This window comes from Dufourea novaeangliae, unplaced genomic scaffold, assembly GCF_001272555.1.
Source record: "Dufourea novaeangliae isolate 0120121106 unplaced genomic scaffold, ASM127255v1 scaffold343, whole genome shotgun sequence".
In the NCBI taxonomy this organism is placed as follows: Eukaryota; Metazoa; Arthropoda; class Insecta; order Hymenoptera; family Halictidae; genus Dufourea; species Dufourea novaeangliae.
The window spans coordinates 1174247-1196595 of NW_015374236.1; positions in this window are offsets into that span (position 1 = coordinate 1174247).

The following is a 22349-nucleotide window of genomic DNA, read 5'->3' on the forward strand; positions in this document are numbered from 1 at the left end:
CGTGATTTCGAGTCTCCGTGGAAGGGGGGAAGAAAAAACGTTTCCCCTATCTCTTTCCCCCTTTAGCCAGACGTCTCCTTTCTTTCCTCGTCGCCCTTTTACGGCTCGAAGCACACGCGAGGCACGTTCGACTCCGGCCAGGTAAGGCCAGTATCGCTTCGAGGTTACGCGAGTGTGTGCTGTGTGTGTGTTTGTGCACCAGCAAATTGAAGAACAGAAAGTATGTGCAACGGTCAAATGATCGCAATGTCCGCAGTGAACGCGCAAAATCGTAACGTACGAGGGGGGATACGAAGCGTTGCCTAAATTGAATGCGGCAACGAAGCGACCCGTGGTCTACTTCGTGAACGGTCGACCTAGGATTTCAAGAGAAACAAGAAACAACGTTAACTCCTCGTTACTTCGCCCGCAGTTCTTTGTTCCGACGGGGGAATTGTTTGGCGGCTATATGTGGGTGTTTAGTCTTGGAGAACGGTGCTGTGTTTGACTTCGCTCCGTGGGGATTGCTTTGGCATCTATACGAAGTCTTCGTGAATTGCCAGTCGCTGCTAACAATAATTATGGTAGAGTTGATTGTTTAACAATATAATCGTAATACGAGATAATTTGGTCTTTATAAAATAGAATTTGGTGTCCAATAGTATTGTCCATTAAAGGTCTGTTCCGAATTGAAATATATTATAATCCATGTGAAACTAGGGGTGGTTTAAGTCATCACTTCACGTGGACTGTAAAATATTTCAATTCCAACAAAGTCGCAGACATCGTGTACGAAAGTGATCCATTTGGTGTCGAATAACCCTAAACTCTAAAGCTTAAAGTGATCCAAGGCCACTGAAAATTAAAAGTAGACTGTTCAATTACCCCCGGAGTAGTCTATTAAACAACGTAGAAAAATTCTTTCGAAAGGAGCACTAGCATTACAAATTTCTCCAAAAAAGGTTCCAGAAGACTAGATGAAAGCCTCGAGAAATAGATCCAAAAAATACTATTTCTGAGCACTTCTTTATCGCCCGATCCGATAACGGCCAAATAACCCTTCGCCATTTTATACACCCTCCTATCTCTCGCAGCGAGCATGCAGCCTGTTAAAAAGATTCGCCGCGAAACATCATACCTCGCACACACAGAACGTCGAGGCGTAATATCCTGCGTGTGACTTGACGCGTACCGATAACAGGGCGATCTCACGTTCGCTTATCGTTCGGTAAACCGAAAGGTCGATAAGATACACACCATCCTGGGTGAACGGTGGGATACCGTCGCGATAGAGCAACCACGGTGAAAAGCGGAATCATGTGTCGCGATGGCCCCAGAGGAATTTCGAACCGCGACCTTAGGTTCGCGCGCAAGCCCAAAATTGCCAATTAGTCGGCACTATCCTGTCTTCGGACTGGTCCATTCGCGAACCCAGGAAGCGGTCCCGGATAAATAATTGGCAATTCCGCACCGCATAGATCGCGCTGGACGGTCCAGGGATACCCGTGGCAGGTCATTTTCTCCCATTTGCGTGTGGGAACACGATGGGAATCCGGGGGTGCCAAGCTACCACCCTATCAAATGTTCGGTGTAACGTATTAGTGGATGGCGGGAGTGTGTTATCACGGGGAAGGTCCTTTCTTCAGTGTGTATATGGCATTAGTCGGGCTTCGTTGAAAATTTTCGCGGGACAAGCGCGCGCTGGAAAGCGGCTTAAAGCGAACTCTCCGGTGGCAGCGTGACGTTGTTAGTTGTTACGGGACACTCCGTGGAAACTGCATCTGGTTCGTTAAACAGAGGTTGCGCGTGTATGTCGGGCGCGATACTTTTTGATATTTTATATATATACGGGGTGTAACAGAAATGTTGGAGGTCCCGGGGATAGGAGACTCATGAGGTGATTTAAAGCAAGTTTTTCCTCAGCAAAAGTGTTATCCGAGGCTTTGTTAACGATATATTAACGAAAAACCCCGACCAATCAGAGCGCGAGTCTGCTGGCCGAGTTCCCGTGGTAACGTTGATTACAAATCCCAGCGCGTAGCCAACGTTACCGCGGGAACTCGGCTGGCATACTCGCGCTCTGATTGGTCGAGGTTTTCCGTTAATATCTCGTTAAAAAAGCCTCGGATAACATTTTTGCTAAGGGAAAACTTGCTTCAAGTCACCTCATGAGTCTCCTATCCCCGGGACTTCCAACATTTTTGTTACACCCTGTATATACGTGTCCCGTGCGCTTGTTTGAGGCGGGAGTTTCGACGAACAAATAAAGAATAACGGGGACGCACAACCAGCGTTAAGCGGCCCTCTCTTTCCGCGGGGAATATTACGCGTTTAAGCGGAATTCTGAGAAGGACGGTTAAGAGGATTTTCCAGGTAATTGCATAAAAATTTGCGAGCACTTATGCATTCTACACGGGCGAGTCTTTCTGCGGCGTTGCAACGGAACTGCGCGCACGGTGTAACCCGTGTCCCGGGCAACGCTTAAGCCGTTTCCACCTTACCGTGTTGGAAACGAGCCATAGTTTTAAGTAATGGTCACCCGCCTCTTCGTTTCTAACCTCTGCTCCGTGTGTCGCGATTTACGATCCTCTGTTCATTTTGGTTACACTTCCGTTTCATCTGTTGCAGGGTAAGCATCGCTGGTTAATCCTACTGTTGTCCTGTGTCTACGATCCATGGATCGCTGTGGGTGAGACTTACGTGAGCAATATCAATGAATTTTTTGCACGCTATAAATTTGAATATCCAGGTACCTATAAGATACCTCTTGTCAGAAGTTACCATTCAGCTGGAGGTATTTATCCTTCTTGCTCCTTTCAGCGTGAGTCAACACAGAAATACAGTAAATCCTCGATGAGTCTTTGAAGGTTCCTAGGCACTGAAGATTAAATATTTCATAAACTAATGGTCATACGCGGCTAAAACAAATACAATTGGCTTCAGAATTCCAAGCTCTATTACTGTGCCAAACATCATTAAAAAAGTCAGCGTTACACCTAAGGACCCTCTTTGTGAGTGTCGCGGAGCCTTCGAACACTCATCAAGGATGTACTGTATGTATCGATCTCGACATAAATGCGATATAATAAATTTTCAACAAAATTTATAGATGTACATAGAAGAATTTTCTATAGGTAATGGAATAATAACTCATCTCACTCGGAATCATCACGATTTCACGCGGTTAATTAACTCGGCCAAATTCAATTCCATTCTCGAGGTGTATCGATCACGACGGGGGGAGGGTGCATAGCCGGAAGGTGTATAACGTTTCGAGGTTAGCCTCGGCTCACCTTGAGCCTCTCATTCGGCCGCGTTTATACAAGCCGATTCCAATTTAGTTTTCGCAGTCTCGCGAGGATTCCTCAATCGCGTCGATTGAATAGCCCCGGTTCGGTTCTGGCTCTCGGTCGTACTTACCTGATCAAGGGTGCACCAAGCTGACCCCTTCGCGAACAAGGTCCATTTTCGACGTTCCCCCCGGTGCTCTATACAGAATCCCGAGACTACCACGGGTTCGGTTTTCACGCTTGTCAACTACATATAAAAATCAAATGCTCTCGAATGGAGAATACTTGTACAGGGTGTTTCTCGACAGTTGATCAAAGGGTAGAGAATATATATGCGTTCGGTGTATTCAGTTCTGCTATGTAAATAATAGGTGTTCCAGTTTCGTCTACGCACATTTCTAAGAAATATTTCTACCGGACGGGAAAAATTGCACCTGGTTTCTGAAGCACAGTGAGCATTAATTTGTATCAATCTGTGTCAAGTCACTTTTATACGAGGTGCTCGAGATTATATTCCAATAGAAGCTAGCTACCGACTTCGGGCTTGATGTTTTTGCTCTACGTTATTATCAATGAATGCTTTTTCCAAGGACTGTAGATAGAATTGGAAAAACTCACCGTGTCTGAGAAATGAGGTCAAGTTGGACATACGTAGTTCTTTTGTGTCGATCATATGGAAGTTTCGATCATGTGAATTGTGCGAGAAACCCCTCTACAGATCCCAGTTAACGTAATTCTGAACAGATTGCAACACCCTTACATCCCCTTAGCATTGATCATTCGGTTGATTTCCGATATTTCTGAGTAATACCTTTGGAAAGGCCAGGCATAGGTGGCCAGTAATAATGTGGAAACGGTTCGGCAGCCGGCGGTCAGTTCCTCTTTCTCTTCCGTCCTCCGTCTCCACTTTGGCCAGGAAGACGGGCTCGGGCGGCTTGTACGGAACGCTTCGTTCCATTGTTCCCGAATGGCGCAGCTGGTTCCTATATTCCCGCATATGCCCTTGTACATATTCCGTACGATTGCACGCGCATTGTGCCGTCGCTGACATGCATCTCAGCCGACGGTATCATGTCACGAGACATATACATATGTCCGCTGCTCGAGCGGGCATTAAGCATTCGCTTTAGCCTAGGCGATGACGCCGTCGAGGCGATGGTGGTTAAAAAAGGGATATAACATGGTGATTTCGGGGGGTGCTGGACCAGCAGAGGGGTTCGAACGATCCTCAAGGGGTGCGTGTGAAGTTGTTTGATTTTTCGAGGGGAAATTAGATTTAAACGAGAGAGGGGGAGGGTCGAAAGGTCAATGTAATCTGGTGAATTGATCCCTCGGAACTTAAGGTGTTCCAGGGATATGAGTATATCTACACTGTACTTGAAACACGTTTACGAAACCCAAGTTCTTTATGCAGCTAACCCCCTACCTCCTCAGATTTAGATTGTATGCGGAAGATAAATGTGATTTAAGTAGATTAAGGGAACGTACGGGGGAATGAACATGACTTAAGTGGATTAAGAGCACTGGAGATATGCATTACAGTGGGTGACGTTGATCTCCGACGACTTTGGTAACACGGAAATGACGGAAACGAAATTGCTCGGGTTATACTCGTCGACGATGTTTGCGTTGCGCGTATTTTAATAAACTTTCGAATATTCCGGTGGGAACGCGGATGGCAATTCAGAATCGGAAGAAGCGAATGAGTTTTTATGTTCACTAGCAAAAATTTGCTGTTCCAAATGAATAACAGGCAGTAGAGGCATTTACACAATGTCGATGTCGTTTTTCCTGATAATCTGAAATATCGATACAGCGGGCAATAAATAATTCATACTCGATAAAACGATGAATAAACAATATAGTAATTTGAAAAGAATGACAGGTAGTCGAGCGGTCTAACTGAACGAGACACGCGGCAAATTGCACGAAAGCTTCCAAAAATTGCCAGCGTTCATTATTCAACCGGTTCCGCGTCAGAAATCGATTGGCCTGGTCGGAAATAACTGGAGTATCTAAGACTCAGAATGGACAAAATCATAGTAATAGTGTGCCGCAAAGAATTATAGGACGCATCAAGTGCAAAATTTAAAAATGTTTCTATGTATCCAATATAGTGTCGATGTGTTCTATCTTTTCGAAACGATGTCACTTAAGAACCATAAAATTAAACTCTGCTCACTTCGTATGCACCAACGTACCTGCATAATATTTCAGACAACGTCATTTGGCTGCTGTTAAATTTACATAGTCGATGAAGCTTGAACTTTATAAGCAGATTTCGTAATATTCGGCCAAAAGTCTTAATTAAGCGTCCTTTGACATCATACATGTCTGGACCTAATTACGAATTATAAATTATAAATCTGGATTTGTGGAACTTGAAACGTTGAGTGATGAATTAGATATGCTCTGTCAGCTTAATTGTTTCAAGTAGAATCGAAATTGTAATTTTAACAAATGATAGATAGGATACACTCACTCAACATCTCGCTTGTAACATTGCGTGCATAGAAGGAACATACACTATATTATGTTATATTCCGCGGTAGCTCGTGTAAACATCGATTCCAACACTAAATACCTCCATTTATATCGGAAATTATATTCACACGCGCTTGTCGAGACATCACTCGCCTGGAATTGATCGAACGCCACGCGAAATAGATCGACCATCGATTCGGTCTTTTATGTGGTTTTCTTTCATTCCTACGGAATAATTGGTTGTGCGGAAACACATGTACTGTGCGACGATGGGAACGCAATTTTCTTTTTTTTTTTGGTTCACGGTCGATATCGTTCAACTCCGAATTCGATGTTCATTGAAAGTTCGGCGTATCGGACATTTTTTTAAGCGTGCTGTGGGAATTTATAAAATTCGAACCAATCGGAATGCTCTCCAATAATATCTCGACCGCACCGTACGTTTAACGTTTGAAAATTATGAACGAAAATGCCCAGGACCCTCTTGACGCTTTGATGGTTCGGTCTCTTCTGTAAATTTAACGCAGACCACGACATTGCGAAATTTTGTAAGTTCTGAATTTATTTTACGGTAGAATTAATTCAGCTGGCCACTTCAAATTGACAGTAAATTCTACGCAAAAATCGTGAAAATATATGTTGTGGAATTGTCATCGTCTACTGCTTCATTCTATATGGTATTCTCAACGTTTCGATACATCTGGTTAATTAATTCGACGTCATGATCGCGATCAATAGACGATATCTGAATTCATTCACGCCAAGTCGTAAATTTCGCGGAATCGCCAGGTTAAATGTGACGTAGAACGAGGAAACGAGGCCCAACCGTTTCCAGCGAACAATGCTTCTTTCGACTCCGCCCGCGCGATTCGCTTTCCAATAAAATCGAGCGTTGATTATCTTTGGCCTAGGATAGCGGCCGACGAGACAATCTGACAGTCGTGGAGTTTTTTGAATTTTCCATCGGATCGTGACCAGTGGCCCGAATCAAAGGAAGAAGGCCATCATCCATAGCGCAGCTTCGTTCCACGGAAAATATTACTTTTCACCCTGGCTACGCCCCACGGGATTTGCGACAATGAATATCTTCGCCTCACTCCTCGACGACCTAATGACATAGCCGTTCGAACTCGGACCGATTGCCACTGTGTACAGTTCATTCGTTCCCTTGAATATTTCACACGGCGATGGAATCGAATTGCAACGTCGCCTAGATTTTCCGTTCTTCCTTTTCGTCTGGTCGTCGGTGGAAATACGAGACAATCCGATATAATGGGTCATCCGATCGACTCGCAGACAGAATGTTCTTGCATCAAATCAAAATTAATTTGCACAACGTAACTTTCTTTTAGTCGTTTTTTTAGTTTTTTTTTTTATCTATCTCTGCAACTGTCTATGCGTACGTTCTACTTGTCGTAGAACTTGAATTACGATAAATCGCATCGTCGTATGGGCGGTTTACATAAAATTTTAATAATCCAGGAAACCGATCAATAGATTTCTTCCGTTCCCGTACCCACCCTGGATCATTATTCCCGCTCAGCAGCGTATCCGTTACCGTTAAAACATTCCCGGCCGAAATCCGAAGATTGCGAGCGTTAAATCACCGTTCAGAAATTATTACGGTACGCAAACGAAGTCGACGCCGCCGGGGTCGTGTTTCATCGTCGACAGAAAATGAATTTACGCTGGGACCGCGACATCGTAAGGAAACATTCGCGCGATATTGTTTATCGCAGCGAGACATTCTTTCCACGCTCCTGTCTCTCCCTCTAGTATGCATTTCCTGTCCACGTGGGTAAATAACCGAGCAGAGCTTTCCATGCAAAAAAAGCCCAACCTATTGTTTATCGAGTGTATTTCCCGCGTTCTCTTTCGCGATGAAACTCACCCTTGCCCCGTGTCTGGCCAGGAAGAGAGGAGGTGGAACGATGCCTCGTTTTTCGAAGTTACGAATCCCACCTTGTGTACACACAAACGTACACACACACGCACGTCCGCGCAGTGGATTCACGGCGGCGCAACTCGGCCAACTCGCAGAACAAAACGAGCCCAACTATCCCCGCGGCGGAGTTACAATAAAAAGGCTTACCTACCCCCTCCGGTTGGTCGCTTACGCGGTGTACAAAGTACGACAAAAATGGGGAGCGACGCAGCGGACGGGCGCGCAGTGATTAAAACCGTGGACGACTCGGCCGGACGGTTTTCAACTATGAAACGCGAAGAACGAGTTTTCGCGGTGCCCCTTGAAATCCGTTCAGCGTCAGTTTAGTCGCGGTTGTGTCATGTTTGAGAAGAACAAGAAAAAGGGAAAAAAGAAAACTTGAAACTCAACGGTGAAACCGCTGGTCCCGCTAAGAGAACAGAAACATCGTTCCGAATGCGTTGGGAAAGTTTCTTGAATTATTTTCGCCGAGTTGGCTGACCCCCTCGTGCAATTCGGGGAGGGTGGTTTCTGTCGCCTCGATGCTGAAGACGGGATACAAACGGTGGAAAGAGAGTTCAATGACGTAACGAAGTGTAAGTTTCCCCGAATGCGCACATTTTTCGCGATAACAAAGGGCCTTTCTTCTTGACGGTATATTGGGTCATTGTGTATCTTTGTGGAAAGTTTTCGGACACGTTCGGTTGCCAAAACTGCACGGAATGGCTTCTTTTCAGGGTTTTTTTTTAGCGATGGAGCAGTGACTTTTTGAAAATACAGTGCGGATAACTCTACTGACACTAGTCCAAGTTGTAATGGTTGAATTTAACCTTGTCTATAATTCAAGGATCGGTAATAAAAGTTGTTCGTTTCATGGATCGTAAATAGTAAAAACGTTTCTTTGCGAAGCAATTCCATTTTTTACTTTCCATTTTTTTTTTTTACAGAGAATTATCTTCCTCTTCGGTTAGACGACTTCGTAAGTCCACGACGTTCGCAGTGAAATTTGATGTATTAAATGCTCGCGGAAATACAAAACGAGAGTGTTCATTTCGAGAATTACTGTCTCTCGCTGGGTAAATATATTTGCTCGCGTTTCACGGGCCCCCGCGCGAACCGGGCGAACTTCTATTGGGAATTGTACAGAGGAAATTGTACATCAACCAAGAGAAAATTGAAAACGCTGAAAGCCACTATCCATCCTTTGACTTCCCTTTGTTGGTCACTCGAACTGATGGCTCGGCAAATACCGGGGCCGTGTTTTTGTCAGTCGTAACCCCTCGAGGAACAACGTCCCGTTATAATTTTTAAAGACAATGAAACTAAATTGCTCCCGGTGTCAGAGGTGCAATGGAGGGTTCACTTGTCACCGTCGAAAATTACTCCTTCTGCTTACTTAGCAAGTACTTCTTTTGCAACAGAGATTATTTATTTATTCGAATAATCAACGACTCTGGATTTCATTATTACTTCAATTAGAAAAGTAATTAACCTGTCTGTCGCGTTTATATACAATTTTGATAGGAAACCGAACAGCTGAACTGATGTTAAGCCATACTACATTTGTAATGTTTCGAACGATACGATGGGTTTTTGCTTCTTATCATTTGCGTTTGCTTGTTTCCATCTACGGTCCGTATTGCTCTTCCCGTCACTCATTTGTCTGGACAGCGACTATCGGGAAATTGTTCTCTACAATTGTTAGAGGCAGCGGGAATTTGATCGATCGGGTTTAAACGTTGTCACACCGACTCCTCGCCAGTTCAAATTAGTCAAACGGGCGTACAGCCTGTTTGCGTTCCTTGTGTTGTGCTTCCAAGTGTCTTATCGATGATATTACGTTTCAAGTTGCTTTCCGGTATTATTACTGTTACAATTAACACTGAACCCTTTGTTAATAACATGCTCGATATTATTGTCCAGAAATTAGTAACCCTATGGTTGTACATACATTCACCTTATAATTTTAAACCAGGCTACTCCCGATTTACACATTACTTTATTTCTTACATTCTGAAAGAACAAAAGATTTTTCCTGTATTAAAGTGTACATTATTAATTGATCCCAACTGAAATCCTAAAGTAGTTAAAAATCATTACTTACTTCCACCTCGTATCTCCACAATAAACTACTCCTTTCGGCGGTTCCGCCCTCCATTTCCAAATCCCAGACATCAAAATTACTCTGTCCACAACATAATAAAGCCATAATGGCCCCCATCAACGAACACCATATACGTATTCCTCGGTTTCGATTTCATCAGCCGCGACAAAGCCACCCCCTGTTCCGAGCGTGTCGCTTTGACCCTCCTCCGTCCACGAGACCGCAACTAACCAAAGTAACGCCGTTACGTTCTCTGCCTCTCGTTACCAGCCCGATCCATCATTCTTTCCAGGGATCCGCAGGGGAAAAGTGATCGATCGAAGCCCATCGGTACTTTCCACGGTCGTGTTTCCCGTCCTATTACCAGTCGCCCTCCGTCCTCGGCATAAACAGTAGGTGCGTGGCACATTTACGACAGCCGCGTGTACACGTCAGCTACTTATATCCCGTTCACGAGGGCGCATCAAGCCACCGAATCTTCCGCCATATCACGTGTCGGAAGGTATTCCAAATGATTTATTTGGCAGACGGGGTTTGTCTGCTCTCTCCCCTGCCTCCTTTACCACCGTAACGGGCCGTGGCAGGCCAGCATTATGCGAGGGCGTATATGACTCCGAACTTCCACGAGGATTCCGATATTTACTGCCTCGCGTGCGCGATGCCCTTCTTTATACCGATTTTACGTAGCAGCTGTTGTGTGTCGCCGTTCGCGAACAGCGATCTATCGTGTTTCCCTGCTGGAAGAATGTGACATGCGGTCTTGACAATAACGTCTGTCCTCTCTATGAGCCACTGAACCAAGAGTGTACATACCTTCTCCGTTGAGAAAAACACGTAGAGACCGTGTTTGAGGAGGATTTATAAGATAAAGTTGATATATTGGATCCATTCACCGTGTCAGAAGCTAAGGTAGCGGTGTTCGATATAAACTCCAGAATTTAGATGTCTTGGCCCACTATATCACCGTTAGCTCTCACAGCATTCACCTCTGGTAATACCGTACCGTGTATTCGTGCATGTTGCGTTCTGTTTACGCATTACACACGAAGACAATAAGGATCGGGGAAAGGGGGAAAAGCTGCGTAAGGAATCCTCTAGTGTATTCCAATGTTGAATATCGCTTGTATGCAGATAGCTCGTGTTCTCAAATCGATATCTCGATCGGTCGCGTGCGATTCAGAGGAATGGGAATAACTGTTCCAGGCAACAAATTTTAAGGCATTTCCAACAGATCCCCAGAGATTTCAATTTTCAACCGGTAGATACTTCGTAACTCTCTACGATCATTTCTTCCACAGCGAAACATGGGCGTGGAGATTCATACCTGTGTCTGGCTGGACGTAATTTTACACTGAATATTCGAAGGACTCGGTTCTCGTGCTCCCAGCTTCTACTCGCCGCCCGTTGGAATATATATTCCGTGAGTATTTCCCCGTGACTTCGACACTGCTGTAAATTTCCGACAGCGACGAATATAGGTAGAGAGGGAGGGGTAGTTTTTTAAGATACTGCTCGTGGAGGACGTCGATGAAATTTAATAAACGGTTTATGTAAAATAGAGCTCGCTGGTGGACGACGCGTTCCGTCACGAATTCGGTGACTCTGTTCTCCGTTCGGACGAAGTCACGCTATCATTCCGCTCGTTCATCATGCGGCGCATAGCCACGGGACGAACAGTCGCGGGAGTGCGAGAGAGAGAGAGAGAGAGAGAGAGAGAGAGAGAGGCTGTCGTGTGCTAGTAGTGACACGGCAAATCCCGCGGAGGTAATTACTGTTACTTGCCGCTCGAGGAGGTGCACTCCTCCCCCGCCAGTTGTTTCCACGTTAATTCACTGACACGAAGTTTTTATCGGTGAACGATGGTTTTATATTCCTTCCGCTCCGCGAAGCCGCGATTCACGCGAGCCACGGAAGAGTTTTCCGCTCACCGGCTCTGTGTACACGTGTAAGAAATTGTTGCTAATTATCCGCTCACCCTTACACCCCCTCCGGTTTTGTTCTTTTCCCGGTCGACGTCAAAGCCACTGGCAAATTAAAGCTTGCTCGCGGTTTAACTTTAACGACGCGGAAACGAAGTGGGAAATTTAGCTTCTCGGGCGCTATCGGTTCGTTAGCTGATGTTTCGCATGGACTGTTGAGTTTTCTGTATGGAATCGGATAACTCCGTTTTGTCGTTATTGGACATCTGTTTTTTTTCAGATATTCTCACGTGCGATAGATTAGACTTTAACCGTTAAATGCATAATGTATCGTTTGGCAATATATCGAGGATTCCTAAGGTAGTAGAGATATTGCTCGTTTGTCAATAATGTAACTACATTAATTTAGATTTAAATACGTAAGAAACCTATACGATTACTGTTTCGATCTCAATTGAAGAGAAAGACACCGCGAGAGGTATCGAAATTCGCAATCGTACCGAATTGCTACTCCATCGTGCGCTACGCTGAACAAACAGGAGCACTCCGCAAACTTCACCTCAGACTTCGTACAACTGCGAAGGATTCGATAAATTTGAATCTCAGAAGCGCGCAGTCTTTGACATACACACATCCCGAATCTATTAGGTGTACCTAACCCAGACCCGTTCCACCGGTATCGCGGTGTTGACACCGTGAAAACTCCGTCGGACGATCGTAATTCTCCCGCGGAATTGGATCCCGCCGCAGACTCGATCCACGATTCCGCCCTTCGATCATCGTGAATCCGATTTAGCGGCGCGTGTCTCGCGGTATCTTGCCCCGTCGTCTGGTAAACCGCGATCGAACGTCTTGACTTGAGACGAGAAAAAGAGTCAGGATTGATAGAATATGCAGTCGAACGTTTCAGTGATGGAAAGATTGAAAGATATTTCGTAACACGAGTCTATTCGCGGTTATTAAGATGCAAATTCCACTATGTTATTTGTATCCGTGGCTCTCTGCGTAGAGATATATTCTAATGAGATGCTCTTGGGGGATGTGACCCGAATGGTTAATTTATTTCGCATATATTATACCAGCGTAAGCAAGTGTTCACCACAGAAGCACCGCATAAAATCAGATGTTTGTGTTGTTACGATTCTGTGCTTTTTCACTCGTGATCTGCATTTATAATCGAAACATAACACAGAACATGCAACGGTAAACACTCGATATGTAACGGAAATTATATACATTATATTATATTATACATTGTAAGTTGTTAAGTAAGTTGTTAAGTGCGATTAATTTATTATGACAACTCGTGAAATTCTTCATTGATATATTCATTTTTAGTATTTCGTTTTATTCGGTACAGAAATCGACCGATCTTCTCGATTCCGGTGTGACACACGAGCAGCCCTTGGCATTCTACTCGGTCTTTGCTCGTAACAATATTATTTATCAACGAAAAATATGCTTAAATATCGACGAAAATATTTCGAAGATTCATAAACAATATTATTACAGAATAATGTTCACCAGTTTCCAAGCTCGTTCGCAGCTCCCCCAGAGCGGTGCAGCAGACTTCGCCTTATTTCCCGAATTAATGGACGTCGTCGCGAGTCTCACGGATAATGGCTCGAACGGCGGGCGTCATTAGGCGTTTGTAAATACCGCGGAAACGCGGGCGTGCCGTCTCCTCTCGCGGCAGATGCGACCACGTTATAATAATTGGCGCTCGTCGATCGTGCACTATCCTAGTAGCAGCCGTCGCAGCGAAAGCACCACCCCCTCCCTTCAGCCCTCCCCTTTCCCCCTGCGAAGCTTTCGTTGTCACGTAGCGCGGTAAAAATGTGGAACGGGCGCTAACTTCATTGCACATAAGTGCCGGCATGGGAAAGTGCCGACGCTCTAGTCAATTAATCGCTCCCCCCCCCCTCCATTATCTTCGGTGTTTCCACTTCGCTCGAATGTCCCCGTTCATTCAAATTACATCGAGACGGAATGGAAACCCATTTAACACCCGACCAACTGCTTCGTCCGGCCCCGAAGTCGGCGACACGACGTTTCGCGAACATCCTGCGCTGTGTGTCCTCTCTGTGTCCACGAGGAATCACGAAACGAATATTACGGGGTTACAAAAGAATTTTCTGTGACGGCGAATCTTCCGTGAGCTTAATTGGGCTGGATGAGAATACTTTATAGAGCTTAAATATGACTTAACTTACTTCGAGTATAATACGTGGAATATTAAGTAACAGAAACGTTCTGTAGGATAGAGTTAGATGGTAATACTGCTATCTATTCGAGTCAAACAGCCGGTCTAATTTCCGCTGGGAAGAAAATCACGGAAGTTGCTCTGCACAGCACTGATTTCTTCGATTCCTGGACGCTTAACCGCGGCTCTTTTTCTCCGGCAATAACCCCTGTTGAACCGAATGGAGCACGCTTCTCCCTCGGTTCTCTCGACTCGAGGTTGAACTCAGCGCGCGCCGCGATGGCTGCGGCGGCTCGAGGATACGGGGCCAGGTTGTTTACTGTATGTCGATGGGTTCGATGCACGGGCAATCGGCCATTCGCCGTTGTTTTTCGTGCACGGCACGGAATACCGCGGCTCGTCCGCGTCCAACGATGGATAGAACAGCGAGCGCGGGTCAAGGAACGAGCGAGAAGAGCTGGGCGGTGAAAGGGGAGAAAAAGTGATCGTCCACGGACATGCCTTGAAATTTTCAGCGAATCGACGATCGATAGCGGTCTGGCCCGGCTTCGTGGCCGCGAATTATAATTGCTAATCAGCCGCCGACGATCGTTATTCGCGGCCGAGGATTGAATTCGACCGGCGTGGTTGTATTACCTTGTAGCCATGCGATTCGATCTGTAGAGCCTGGAATCGCTCCTTAACCAGTTCGCTACCAGCACATTATTTCGAAAATGTTCAGTATTCTATTCAATGGGATATCCTTAACTTTTTGATCAGAAATTAAAAATACACAAAACAGAGACAATGACTGACCCGAAATATAGGTGAATATTGCAAAACCTATTCCCTTTGTTATCTAAGCAAGTATGCTGACATGGAACTTGGAGCGTCACACATACGTGACGCTGGTAGCGAACTGGTTAAGAAAATTTCGGATTCCTTTGTTGATTGAATACATTCGGGTAACTGCGTGAAAAAGGTATAGATTCCATTGTAGAAGAAATTATGAGATTCAGCAAATATGAGAAATCTAGATACGTTCACTCCTCTTCTTCGATACTGTTGAAGTAGATAGAGCAAGAGCGGCTAGTTTGATTGTCGATGTGTTCACTCGGCGGCAGGTATGACCGGGAAGTTTGATCTATTTTGTAACAGGCTGAGTATTACATTTCGCAATTTCGTTATTAATATTGACGTCACGTTAGATGGATAACATGCAACTTGTTATATAACACAGAAAATGTTCTGTAACCTTTTTATTTCTATTCTTGTAACAAGTTTTACAACTTTGCTATATTACGTGTTATGCTGTACAGTGTAGACGCAGCTTAACTGTGTGCTTGAATTCCTACTGATGATACCCAAAGCTTCAGACTCGCCCGAAACTATAATACTTCCTTGTCGAACTTTTTAACTGAAGAGTAGAACGTTTCAGGTGGTAGCATCGCAAACCCAGTTTCGCCGATACCGTCCGACGACCCCCCGACGCGAGTACACAACCATTCGAGACAGTAAATATCCGGTTAGAGAATTGTACGACGAGACTTTTGTGAAAGTATATACGTCGGTTAGCATAAATGTAATAGGCTCGTGCCGTGCCGCACCCCCCGCTTCTTTGATGCAGAAAGCCCTCGAAGCAAATTGCTCCGATCGTTGCGACGTCAAAAGTTCGCCAGCATGTCCACACACACACACATCGGTGGGGGGAAGTAGAGAGCGTGCGGGGCGAGTTGCTCGCAAGTGGAAACGCCGAGTGTGGTCACGGCATTGCGGAACGTTCGAGTGGAAACTGAACTTGATTCGATCGTGAAACGTGAAACAATGGCCCGCATGCCCGACAGTTGCGGTCGCTTCGGGATCGAAGGCACGTCCTGTCGATACAAAATTACTGCATTTTCAAACGTTCCGAGAACGCGTAATCCCAATTTACGACAATCCGTCGGAACGCAACCCTGAAAAGGTCATATCATACCGTTTAAGAGAGATCCGAGCACACACTATGATCGAATACATTGTACAGGGTGTTTATAAAAATGTGGGAAACTTTGCTCAAAGTGGATTCTATATGCTGAATTAAAATTGAAATCAAGAGTGGACGAAATTCCGTTCCAGGTTTCGTTCCTTGAAAATATGGGCGAAATACAGCTGATACGCGGGCTCGAGATCGTTGACCCAGTGAAACTAACGAATAGAAATATAAAATGAAATGAATGAAATCGATTCGTGAAACAGTTGAAGAGCGCGCCTCTCAAGTAGAATAACCCGTCAGACGTTTTCCATGTGTATTACGCCCGAATCTTCAACAATCAATAACTCGAAAACGGAGGCCTGACCGCAATTCCGTCATTCCTGATTTTTCTTTTAGTTTCGCATGTAGAATCCACCCTCTGAAAGTGTGCCACATTTTTTATTCCTCTATTAGTCCTTGCAAGTCATTGATTCTTCCTTCAAGTAACAATCTAAGTAAATCGACACCAGATAATCACACAATTTCAAAGAAATCCGCTTGTAAAGGGTTTTCCAATAAGAATGATATAATTTTGAAATGAAATGGCAACCATGTTTAAAATGTTATAATTGTCACTAGTTGTCATTTGTGTTTAGTATACTTTTGACAATTTATCATGGCTAAATACACGCTCCAAAAACGTTTGGTTATTATCCAAAAATTTTATGAAAATAGACGTTCTTTTGTGAACACGCAGCTCCTCTGTGCTTGCTATTCGTCGAAACGTTGAAACATTTGACAAAAATTTTACTCTTCACGATGCGGAAACATCAACAAGACGTTGAAATATAAGAAGTGTAGAGAACATTGCTGCTGTAACAGATAGTGTTGCAGAGGTCCCAAAATCGATTCCTCGTCGTGCTTAAGAATTCAGGCTTAGAAGAACGACAACTTAGCGTATTTTGCAAAAAGACTTGGGTTTATACCCGTATAAGATGGTGTTGAATATTTTAATAAAATTCTAATAAACTGTACTACAACATAATATAAAAAGTTTGATTGTATCTAAAATAGTTTTTATTTTATTTCATTGTAAAGTCACATTGTTCTTATTGGAAAGCTCTTTATCTCGATATTCGTAACGCTGAACACTTAGCAAGCGTAATCCCGACGAGTCCCGCAATCACCGCTACCCATGCGAAGTAACATTCCCGGCGTGTTTAATTCAATGGGTAATCTTCGGCGGACGCTCGTAATTAGTGAGATCCAAACATTGATAAACCTATTGGGCGAGCTGCCCGCGGGGCAGGGTCCACGTAGATTTGCTCACCGCTGTAGATTGTCTCTGGCGGAAGCGCGGAACGTTGCTTTTGGCGAGAGCCTCTGCCAACTATCGCACTGATAATTCGGTAATACCGAAGGAATAATTGAGTGATACCAGTGCATACAGGGGGGCTATAGCGAAATTTCCTATATACCTACGCGTGGCCCCGTCGGTTCCAGGCTCGATACTCGTCGAACGGTCGATCTATGGCAGTGTTCCGCAACGGTGTCCAGAGGTGGCCCCGGGGCTTGATAGAATAACTAAGCATTGACTTTCAACGACAAACAGTCGCTCGGAGGTCAATTATTAGCCGTGGGTGACGTTGCAAACCAAACCAACGTGCGTGTTACCCTGCGCGTAGTTCGAGCGTGTTTTCACGCCGCCTGAAATTTTTACAACCCCAGAAAATTGTACTCGACACACCTGCATGCATCCGCGATGTGTCGCTATCGCGATGTTCCCTGTTCCGAGGTAATCGTGCTCGTTACACGATTACACCACCACGCACGCGTCGTCTCGTTTCGTGTTGTTTCGTTTTGTTTCGTTCTGTTTCGTTCATCCCCCAACCGTACATTTTCATTACCCGCCCCGGAAGGATAAGGTAATCGAAACGACCGTGTAATTAAGTGGTACTCTTAGCAGATTAAATTCAATCGCGATTTATGATCCCGGAGACGACCCCGCGCGTTTGTTCTATCTTCTGTTTTTTCAGCCCCTCCCCCCCATTTTCTTTTTTGCCTAGATGCTCGTTCATGGAATTTTTAATTAGCGTAATTCCGTTGCGTCGGGAATGTTCGGGGAGAGTTACGGTCGTTTCCTGGAATGTGCGTTGAGCCTGCTGAAATTTTATCGGTACGGTGCTTATACGGTTCACGTTGTAATTATTCGGATAATGTTAATCCTGTTGGTCGGTTTCCGGAGAATATAGACCGTATGTTTGGAAGCTTTGGACTCCTAACTCCCGGCTGGTATGAGGACCAGTATTACATTGGCATACTATAACCGCATAATAGTATAATCAGCCTGGAAAGCATTCGAACGCTATGGTATCGAAATCATTTTCTAATATGTGTATACATGCATATCAAGATTCTCGCGTTCCATCGGTGCATGCCGAACCCTTTCATACTCCACACGTTATAAGTCGAAAATCACGTTGAACCGTCCTGTCACGCCTAATTTCCTTTCACGCCGCAAGTTGCCAGTTTGCAAACGCAAACACCGCAGGCGATATACATCGAGTCCCTCGATCGGGCAATGTATGCTCAGCAGGCAACGAGACTCCAGGGCCAGGCCACGTTGTTCCGTTGTACATCCTGTGTCCGCGTGCTCTTTGAATTTCTACCCCCCACCCTCCACCGATGAGTTCAATTGAATCGGCATTTTGAGCGTAATCCAGCTTTATTGGCGGGCCAGCGACAAAGGAAAGCTGGTTCCTATGCTCCCCTTAATCCCCCGCGGGCGTCAATGGCGTGAAAACTTCAACAGTTCGAGCCTGTGCCTCCCCGACTCCAGGCCCCGGCCACTCGATCTATGAGAGGGGCTCGCGGCCATTCAGTAGTCGCTTTTAACGCTGAAAGCGTCCCCGAAGAAGAAAAGCGACTGGCTTCCACCACCTACTTTCCTCCACACCTTCCTCGGCGCGTCGAAGCGAGCCACGACATCGGAAAGTGGACACTTCTCCCCAAAAGCATCGAGAATATCAAGGCACTCGGACACATTTTCAGAGCTAACCATCGGAAAACCTTTGGAAAGTACGGTCCTGATCGGCATATTTCACGAAGTTCACCGTCAAGCACGATGTATCGATACCGATTCCGCTACCAATGGTCCCGGTGTCGACGTTGTAAATCGTTGGCGAGGCAGAGCCTATAGACGTGGCCTCGAAGGTTTCTCGATGTTTCATCAAACACACGTTCTTCTATTTCTGGATGTTTGTTTCGTTATCGTCGGTCGTTTCTTTGTGTAGGGAGGCATGAAGGTGTTCCCTATATTCCGTGTGGTATATATAGAAATAAGTAGTGTGATTATTATTAGGGTATGCGCGCGAGCATGATTTAAAAATATACGTATTCCAGTATATTTCACAATTTAATTAATAATATAGTACGGATACTTTGGCACACGCTGTGTCTATCCGTATGCTTTTCAGAATTGAATTTTAAAGTGAGTTCTACCACCATTCATATTTTATGAATCAATGCCTTGCGCGTTCATTCGAAGCGAACCTGTCGCTAGGTTCACGTTTTAGAAAGATTCTTCAGAGATTGCGACATCAGAAACTCTTCCACGTTGTTCGTTAAATATTGTTCGTCCCTCCAAAGAAGTCAATTTAAAGAACATAGTGGAGAGCGAGAGCGGAAAAGGGGCATTAATCTTCAATGCATAAAAGAGAGGAACGTTCACGCGCTCGGTGAGAAAGGGGCCATCGGATAATACGACGAAAAATCTGGGCCAGTTCTAATTATTTTAAACAACCGGGACGGGGGTGGTTTATTCTCCTTTCGAAATATTTGGTTGCAGCCCCGGCGACGGTGATAATTTTCTATTCTGCCGGTAATAGGGCACCAAACGATCAGCACTTTCAACCGGGATTCGTAAGCTCCTTTTCTCCTCCGGGCTAGCCCCTAATCCTTCACCCTCTTTCTCCTCGCGCTCTATTCAACGTCCACGAAAATTCTTTCAGCGAAGGCTGGCGATCCCCTTTATCTCTTTCGACGATGTGCTCGACGTTTAAATACTTGGAGCATAGTTCTCTCTCCCATATGGAGGTGGAAACCTCGAAGCGTGACTCTTTATCCGTCTCTTGTCTTTCGCGTAATACCGCTCCCGTGATTTTTAGCCGTGATACGGCGCGACATACTACACTCCTCGACGCGATAATCGCCGAGCAATATTAACACGTCGACTGTCTCGAGTACTTTAGAGAGTTTCGTACGTGTCTAACAGTTCACGGTAGACTAAGACTTCCATTGTCATATAATACCTCCGAAATTGTAGCAATACCTTTTAGATTCCGAATATCTTTCCCATTCTTTGTTTGGTCAAAATAACGAATAAATGATAAAAAAAAGTGCTTCGCTATTTCTAATCGATTAAACATGCAAACTCCAATTTGTGTAATAAAGTAACATTTCTTCTTGAATAAATAGATACTTGACAAAACAATTATTTAATCTCATTAACTGTTTAAAGGTTAGGACAACAATCTCAGATACTACCAGTTTCACTATGTATTATTAAAAATAAAATAGTGCCCTAGTCTGAAACAAATAATGAATATCGTTAAAATGGGGTAGGGTATTTGAATTATTTTTAAACAACTACAAATTTTTACAAAAAATAACATTAGACTACTTATTTGTATCGCCTAATATGCGTTTGTCGTGTTATTCAGGACACTTTCATCTGTTACAAGCATTTTAAACGTTTCTGTCGTCATCGGTGACCACCAGGGTCGTAACTGAACACATACTTGCTGGTCACAGATGGTCATCATGGCGGTCGACACGTTCAGGACGGGAAAATATCAACGCGGAAAAACGCATTTCACTGCGAAGTTCGTAAACGTGTCGACTCTTGCGGGCTTTAGCGGCCGCGTTTTTAATTCGCAGCTCACCGTTTTCCGGTGTCGTGGCCGCCGCAGCCAAGTTTGCACCTTAAAATCTCCCCCGTGTCTTCCGGCCGGTGGCGAAATTATTTTCAACGCGTTACGGCTCCCCTGGATATAATACTTTCCCGGCTGGAACTTTCATACGAGAGACACGTTCTTTATATTGTTAAAAATACGGGGGACACTTAAGGCGGTCTGAGCTACTCCCTCGCTTTATGGTAAATTACATACGGCGAATAGAACCATTACCTAGACTCGTGAGAACACGATCGTCTAGGGGACGCGTTCTTTAGTGGGGCGTAACAAAAATTCGCGCGATCATTGTCGAGCACATTCGAGGTACTTATATCCTGTGGGAAATATATTAGGTGTTAAGTACTCCACTGTATTTCGACAAATTTGTAATTTTTTTTTTGAGGGTATCAAAAGCTCAAGCCGTTTCAGTGATATTTTTTTCTCGTTCTGTAATATTCACCGCCATATTGAACGAAGAAAAGGATAGAAAGATGTTTCAAATTTAAACTGTATTATCGGTTTATTAACAAAAAATGGTGGTTTACTTATTAGTACACATAATAGACTGCTGTTTGGTAGTCCGAATGATGTTCCTTTTTTATTCGAATCTCGACCAAAAGATCCAACTGGTTGGTAGGGGTCGTGAGAGTATTTGATTCAATTCACCCAGCTGCGAACAATTCGCAGGGTTTAAAATTATCTCCATGTTGTCCAGCGCAAAGTACCAAACGAAGGTACCGCCGATGGTAACAAAGAACCAGTTATTTTCACAATATCGAGTATTGTTTTCGATTGAAACGCGCTGCGTTGTAAACTCGATCGCATTATCAACCAGCAGAGGCATCCACGGACCCTCGATAACGCTCAAGCCACAGTATACATTATATCCGTGTTTCTGTGCAAGCAGTCATACCGCCTTTTTCCACATAGTAAATCGAGTCTTTGATTTCAAGCGGGTGCACACTTCCCGATCAATAAACTTATTGAACGAACATTGGGCGAAGCCTGTCGATTCCTTCCAGCGAGATGATTATTTAATCAGACTCCCATTAAACATGAATTCAGTCCGATGAATGCACCGTACTTTGTTACTGTTTGCTCATTTTCTATTAACTGATGCCGTGCAATATCGTAGAGGGTTAAAATTGCAAAAAAAAAAAATAATCTCAAGTGCCATTTACGGTCATCGTTCTGAAAGAACCATTAATCATCTCGACAGTATTAAAGAAAATTCCTTCGTTCATTACTCTTAAGTAAAGCGTCAATTATATGTACTTATCGTATTTCACCAAGGATACATCGAATTTACACTTCATCGCGTTGTCCCTCGAACTAATTAAACTCGAGAAACTCTTCCACAAATTAGTCCCGAGCTCCTCTCGATCCTGGAATTCTAATTACACTCGTACCCAGCGCGTATTTCTGATTGTAAAAGCCACGGTAAAGAAACTTTCCGATATTCCACGTACATACACAGTGGAGCCGCGCGGCGTAACGACATATTCCGTCAGGCAGATTTCATTACGAGTCCAAAGAGATTTTTCCCACGTTTGTTCCGGATAAT